Raw genomic sequence first — 8163 nt, forward strand, 5'->3', positions numbered from 1 at the left:
ATTTTTATGTATATCTTCATTGTGCAAAAATTAAAAATAGAGAAAATTTTAAAAGTAACTATTAAAATCATTTACACTTCCATCACTCTGAGACAATTGCTATGAATAATTCACTGTGAAGTATTCAGTATGAATACTTCAGTGTGAATGACTTAAATAAATATACACTACTATCATCATACAGAATTGAAACAATCTTATAGGAAAGAGCCATCTCCACTTTCTCAGCATCCTATGTAAGGAAATAGAGATCAAACATTGGAGGAGTCTCTTCCTTCCTGGATTTTTATGTACATGGAACATTCTGAAGCCTAGCTCCTTGTCCTTGCTTCCTATGACTATTTTGAAAGACCTCTTCAGGTCAGTTACTGAGAGAGTATCTTCTCAAAGTGCTCAGTGAGGAGGACCTTGTGCTGCTGTGATCATTGCTGCTGGTATTTGGGGAGTGGACAACTTGGAATGAGATATGGGGTAGCAAGAGGATAGAGACCTGAGTATGTAGTGGTCCTCAGCACTTTCTCAGAGTCCACTTATCTGGACAATGCCTAGCAGCAAGGCTGGATCTAGTGAGAGAAAAGGACATTATATAGTCAGACAAATACATATAGAAAGATACAAATTGGTAACTATCATGGGGGAAAGAATGGAATGCTATTTGATTAAAGAAGAAGACCTCTTTACATTATAGCCTCAAGATGACCTCCCTAAAGAAAGGACATTTGATCTGAGATTACCTTCAGTTTCTAATGTAAAGATGTCTTTGAATGGTCATAAATTTCTATCCTGGTATTAGATTGCAGAAAATGGTCTGTCTCTATGTCTAGAGCATGCATTCCCAACGGTGGTGATATTGACACAGGCCCTGATATCAGTTCCCCTACATTAATGTCAGCATATATGGGCTTAAAATCAAAAGCAGTCATCCTCTTTCCCTGATTACTCCTCAGCTTCTTGGAGCCAAAATCCACCATCCACCATGGAGGCAGACAACCAAGGCACCCACCTGTGGATTCCCTTATATTGCCGTATTTCTTCCTGCAAGCAGCCTCATAAGGCCAAATGCATGCTGGTGGAAAGGCACCAACCAGAAAGCCCACAGACTCACCCTCTATACAGGCAGCTTCATTCCTTGCAACCTTTAAAACCCCTTGCCTCCAGTCTTTCAGGGAGATGAGGTGAATTTGAGGGCTGACTCTGGTCTCCCAGCTGATGTCACCTGTAATAAAAACACTTTCCTCATGTTCCAGTTTTTATTTGACCCTCTTGTGTGGTGGGTAAAGAACCTGTGTTTGTGTCTAGTAACAATTTGGTGAGCCAGTCAGGAGGCTCTTGCTCATGGCTCTGTGGGCTTGGGCCAACTGATATTTCCTGTGAAGCAGTCCAGTAGTTGCCTAGGTGATTTGCCCTAAGGACTGTCTCAAATACTTTCCACCTGACCTGGTGCCACTGGACCTAGGTACATTTTCTTGTGGCAAAGAAATAGTTTCTAGATTCATTTGTTTGTTTGTTTATTTTTGCTTCTGGTGAATCTACAGACTCAATTTGGAATAGTGTAAGCCACCTCAGGGATGCCTGTGAACTCCCTTCCCATCCATTGCACTGATGACTGGTTTTTGTATGTCTGGATCTGTGTGTCCATTCATCTCTGTGTATCAGAATGGGGAACATGTTGTCTTTCCCCAAGTGGAGCCCATTGGGGCTGATTCTGTGTAGATGGTCTAATTATAGTTATAAGCCAATGTCTAAAAAGGAAATATTTTCTTTTGCAATGCCACATAGACATAATATTCTTTAGATTCTGGAGAGAAGATGGCCAAGCAATGCATCCTTAAGTTGGAAAAAATTTAGAGAGTTCTCTTGATAAACAGTTGTTTTATTGGTACTTATAAAAAGATGAAATTAAAAGGAAAATACAATGACTAGTTTTATGACCTTAATCAAACTTCGGGTCTCAGCTTCTTATAGATGCTAAGAAAATATAGATGCTATTGAAAATATTACTTTAAAAGAATAAAAGGAAGCTGAGGAAGAATAAATGGACTGTTTACAACAAGATGGAAATTGTTAAAGGAGTTTTTAAAAATAATAATAATAAGAAGAAAGTAATAAGACAAATATTAAAGGTTAAAAAACGAAGAGAAATCAGAAGGGGAAGAGTCACAAGCTTCATCCCAATAGTATGGAAATCTTTAACTAGTTATTAAAAAAAAATGGGATGAATAGAATAGACATGAATAAAATCAAAACAAAGGTTTTACTCTTTTTTTAAAAAGAGATTTTACTTTTCCTTTTTCTCCCAAAGCCCCCTGGTACATGTTTGTGTATTTTTTTTAGTTGTGGGTCCTTCTAGTTGTGGCATGTGGGATGCCACCTCAGCATGGCTTGATGAGCAGTGCTATGTTCGCGCAAGGATTCGAACCGCTGAAACCCTGGCCCCTCAAAGCAGAGCATGTGAACTTAACCAATTGCCCGTGGGGCCAGCCCCAAAATAAAGGTTTTAATAAAACACTGCCTAAGGATACATGGGCTAAAAGGACCCCTTATTGCCCCGCCCAACATTAAAGGAACTCAGACATACCTGTCCTATTCACCACAGTTTAAAATAATTTAAAAAGCCAGAAGGCAGAAATCACAGTGAGAAACATGACCAACAATTGTTTGGGTCAAAAGTTAGGCTGCTAAGGTTGATAAGACTATAAAGATTCAAGTATTTAAGTCAATATTATATGAAGAGGTTATGTCAACTTTGACTGAATGGGTTTTTTTTTTTTTGGAAATTAATATTATGTCTGACTTGGAATGCTTCCTCTACACAGTATTGTAATACCAAAATTTGTTAGTGGAATCCTAGAAAAAGTTATAATTAGAGGTATAAGACCTAATAAAATTAAGTTTTGCAAAAATTGGTACATTTAAATGGGCTTTATATAAAATGATTACATCTCTTCTTGCCTGACTGTATTGTGGCGATAAATCTGCCCTTCAGACAATGTTAATTAAACATACGAAAGGAAACGCAATAAGGTCGCCTGAGCCCATACCAAATGAAATTAAATTAGAAGCTAATTTCAAGTGTCAAAAGGATAATAAAGGCTCCCCTCCAAAGTAAATTTGTCTAAGGTTAAATTGTGTATCCTGAAAGAGGGCCTTTGCTAAATGCTTTGTGCAGACTTTTAAAGCTGTGATACATTGTCTTAAAGTTTCAAAACAAGAACTGTGGTCTCTTTATGTATATGTATATGTATGTGTATATATACATATACACAATATTTTACCTCCAGAAGTATGGCCAAAATTAAGAACTCTATTTAATTGGCTTAAAGTAAGCACTTAAATAAATTATTTCTAAATGTAATAAAAATGAACCCAAATGTTTTTAAGGTTAACATGATATGAAATAATCTTTAATAAATAAAAGCTTATTTAAATTTGTTGGTTTGTTTAAAGTAAGCATGTTTTCAGAGTTATCAGCATTGGATATGTTACAGATGTACAGCCTGGGTTTACTGGTCAAATGAGCTCATGTAGTCTCCATTATAAAATTTTTCAGCAAGAGTAATACCTTAGAATAATAGCTTATTTTGTTTGATGTCTCTTGATGTTTTTATAGACAATCTAAATGTAATTGCTGAGGATAGGTAAACTACACAGATAAGAAAGATAAAGGTTCTTGGAGGAACTTTGTAACAATAATTAAATTTTATAGAATATATGCTTGGAAAATAACTTTCAAGGTCCTTTTGGTAACTTAAAACTTTAGGGTTTTGCTAAATTAAGTAAATGACAAAATTATTGTTGAGTATCTAGGTCATTTCCACATAATATAAAATGTTAAAAATTGATTACTAAGCATAGATTTGCCTGCCTTTGGTTTCTTGCCTCAAAGAAACTGAAAGATGCTTGAGTTTGTTGATAAAAATGTTTTGTGCATGCTGAGGAATTTTCTATGGAAAAGCTTATATTTCTAGAAAGTCTATACACAAGGAAAGTAAAATGTATGTTTTCTGTAAAGGAGGTATAAAAAATAGAGATATTTTTGTTTATTTTTTTAAAGCAAGATAAATTTGTCCTAAAATACTAGGAGGGAAAAAAGAAGACATGGGACAAATTCTAAATGTAAAAATGAAAGTTATAAAAACCTTGTGGAGAAAGACCCAGAGGAAAACAAACCTATATATGGTCAAGTTGACTAAGATTAAAATGGAATTAATTAAGTCATTATGTTTCAAGACCAAAAGTAGTTGATGTAAAAGGAAAATTTGGCTTTCTCTCCCTTAAAAAGATAATTCTCTTGAAATTTTGTCTGCTCTTGATAATGACGTTATAAAAGGGTTTTCTTTATTTTTGAGTAATTCTACCTAAAAGACAGAAGATCAATGCTTTGTTAAAATAATTTCCTATGGTTAAAAACTGATGTCTCTATATTAAAGTTTTTTGACTGTTTTGACTCTCTGTTTGCCTTTGACATCTTCTGTTGTCACCTTGATTGAATGGATACCTAAGGGTTGTTTGCTATTTGACTAAGCATTTTAAAACTTTTTGATATTTTTGGCAAACTTCACCCCAAGTTAAAGTCTTATTTTGACTTATAAAGAAAATTGAGAATTTCCAATCAACTCTGAAACTTTTAAGAAGTTTGTTCTCTCTTTCTATCAAGAGGAAGATATTAAACTAACTAAAATTACTTGGTATGTTAAACTACATGGGCAGCATTATCAACTAAATGATAATAAGTCCTCCTAGGTTATATTATGTGGGTATATGTTATTGATATGTGTTTTAAAAATTACATAATATTTCTAAAATTCTGACCTGTCCTGATAGCCACAATTCTGGTTATTAAGTTAAAGTGTTGTATGTCACAGAAGTGGCCAAGTTTCTTTGTCAATTGCCATTTTTAAGTCTTTTGTCATTTGCAGGCAGCTGTTTTACTCTGTTTTTTTTTTTCACAAATATGTTTCATCTTCAGCGAGATTCACAGAAAGGACTCTGACTCTTGCTGTAGAATACTGGTTTCTGATAAACTTTTAGATTATCAAACTCAGATGGGTAAGAAAATACAGAACTGTAACTGAAAAACTGATGGCCTCATGAAACTGCTAATAGAATATCAAGAGTTGATTACATGAAACTAAATGAAGTAAGAAGGATGATTTCAATTTTTATGACTTTTGATTTGAAATATTGTTGATTTTTAATGTTTTTACAGGCTTAAGGAAACCTTTTGGTCTTAAGGAACTGTCTTTTAGCAATTTGCAAACAAAAATAAAACACCACGTTTTCTTCCTACCTGATCCCACCAGAATTTTGAAATTCTTAGTGAATAAGTATTATTTTCATGGTAATATGGTTGTTTGCATAAGTTCAGTAAGAATATATTCTCCTTATATCAGAATACAATTGGAAACACTAGTTATATTGTCAAAGCATTGACTGGAATGTCAATTTGAGAAAAATATATATAGATTCAGATAGTACCAGACAGCTTTTCTGGAATTATTTCTGTAGTAAAGCTACTATGTAATATTGGCCTAACAGCTTGCCTACAGGGTACCCAGCAACCCTATCAGGTAAGTAAAGAGGGTCACTTTTCTGTCAGGTGCAAGGAACCTCAAAATATTGTGGAGAACCTCAAAAAAGAGAAGAAATCATGCAAATCTATAGGTATTACAGTCAGAATCTGACGACAAGTTCTTGGTCTGGCTTTCCTGCCCTCAAGAGACCTTAAAATTTCAATCAGATATTCCTTATAAAAAGTTCCAGCAAAGCAGATTTAAAAGAGACTATATGATCAGTTACTATTCTTGCTGTTCTTAGGTAAACAATTGGTTCAAGTTTTTAAAAACTAGACCTATTTTGCAACCAGAGAGTCTTAATCTTGCTGTCTTTGCTAAAAATGAGGGCGATTTTAGAGAGAATGATCATATTTCAATAAAAACTCTAATACACATTTGTGGATGTTAGATTTTGGTTCTGTTAATTGTCTTTGAGGTTTCTGTTTTTTATCTGTAACTGGACTGGATCACGAAATCTTCTAGTTTCCTGAAATATCTGGCTACAAATCTCCAAACTAGCACTTTCAATTTTTTCCATCATTTTCATTTGGACTCATTGAGAACTGAAAATACCATTTTCCCCAAAGCTCTGCAAACTGAGGCTAAATATCTTGATATCAACTTGGAAAAGTTTCATGCCTGTTGTTATTTAAGGCACTCAGAAATATACCTGACTGCCTGATGACACCATCAGAGACATTTCAAACTGAAAAAATGCTTTGACCCTGACTTCTAGAAATCTTCTTGATTGGCTGCCCCCTGGGATCAGGAACTGGTTTATAATTTGCTCAATCACTAACCTTGTTATTCCTGTTTGTTTATCTATAAATACTTCTTATTAAATACCTGGTTACTTACTTACACAATATAGGCCTAACTTTGGGAGCCCACCAACATCACCACCTTACTAAGATACTGGTTCAATGATATTGATCAACCTATGCCCTTTATCAGCAGTTTTATTACAGGGAAACTGATATACAGAGCAAATCAAGAAGCTGAAGCTTCCCAGACCAAAACTCCTCAGCTTCCTGGTGCCAGAATCTACCATGCACCAGGGAGGCAGATGACGAAAGACTCCCACTTGCAGATTCCCTTATATCGCCATTCTGTTCCCTGCAGGCAGCCTCACAAGGCCAAATGCAGGCTGGTAGGAAAGTGCCAACCAGCAAGGCCATAGGCTCCCCCTCCCTACAAGCAACTTCATTCCTTGCAACCTTTAAAATCCCTTGCCTCCCATCCTTCAAAGAGAGGAGATGAATTTGAGGGCTGACTCTTACCTCCCAGCTGACATCATCTGAAATAAAAACCCCTTCTTTGCCATAAGCCTAGCAGTCCAGTTTTCATTTGGCCCCTCTTGTGTGGTGGGTAAAGAACCTGTGTTTGTGTCCAGTAACAATATCATCCTCAGCAACAAAAATTGATTCTTGGGAGGCAAAAAGAGTCTTACTATTTTTACGTATAAAACATAAGTATACATACAGTATGTAAGCAGATATACAGTATATCTGTGGCCTTACTGTTGCATGGATGAGGGTGGTGGCTAGAAAAGAAAGTCAAAAAAGTTCCCTTCATGGAGTGATAATCAAAAAAATGTTGAGACATCACTGACATCTTAATGACATCATCTCTCTCAGGACTACAATTCATTCATTGCCTTATTGCTCATTTCTCCACTCACACACTCATTCAGGAAATGTTGAGAAACAGTGGCCCAGACTTTCGCACAGTCCCTCAAAAATATTTGTTAAATGCCTACTTCCAAGAAAGAATTGTTAGAGGCAAGGGGCATATAATGGTGGATAAGACAAATATGGGCCATTAGTATAAGTTAAGGAGAAGACACAAAAACAGCAAGAAAATAGGGGAACTAATTACAGATTATGCTAAACACTGTGAGAAAAGCACCAGGAGGCCTGAAACAGAAAATAAACAGACGGGATCTCTTTGATTGCAAGGCCATGGAAGGTCTTGCTGAGAAGGACCCTGGCTTTGAAAACAGAGGTCCTGTAGTGTAAGCCCTGACAGTTGGCTTTTGCTTTTTGTAAAGCAAGTGCCTCCCTTAAGCTTTGATTGCTAAGGCCTTCACCTCAAAGATGGCTGTCTTGAATAAAGATATTGCCAGCCACTGGACAAAGAGCCAGGCCACCTCCCCTGCCACATCCCCCAGATTCCTTTGTTTTAGAGATTTTGGTTGATTTTTGATAACTGACCATTTGGAGGACTTATTTTTTCTCTTCCTATGCTTTAAATTCTCACTCTTATGTTTTAAATTCACCAAAGAAGAGTGAGCGCAGGCCATCCTTGGCCCCATCCTCAACCTCAATAAAAGCAGAACGCCAGGTCTGCAACCTCACTCTGTGGCCCACACGTACTGTGTGCTTTCCAGGACCTATAACTGAAAAATATGGTTTTTTTAAAAAAAGTTTCCTTATGGTGTATGTGAAGGGCATCTCACAATCAAGGTAAGAACCACGAGGGCTGGTCTAACCAAAACACTGGTAATTCATAGGCTGAGACAAGCACAAGACATGTTCCTATTTGTATGTCTATTCATTTCCTAATTGCACAGATCTGAGTGACACTTAGGGGCAGCTCCTTTTGTTAA

This window comes from Equus quagga, chromosome 13 (assembly GCF_021613505.1).
Source record: "Equus quagga isolate Etosha38 chromosome 13, UCLA_HA_Equagga_1.0, whole genome shotgun sequence".
In the NCBI taxonomy this organism is placed as follows: domain Eukaryota; kingdom Metazoa; phylum Chordata; class Mammalia; order Perissodactyla; family Equidae; genus Equus; species Equus quagga.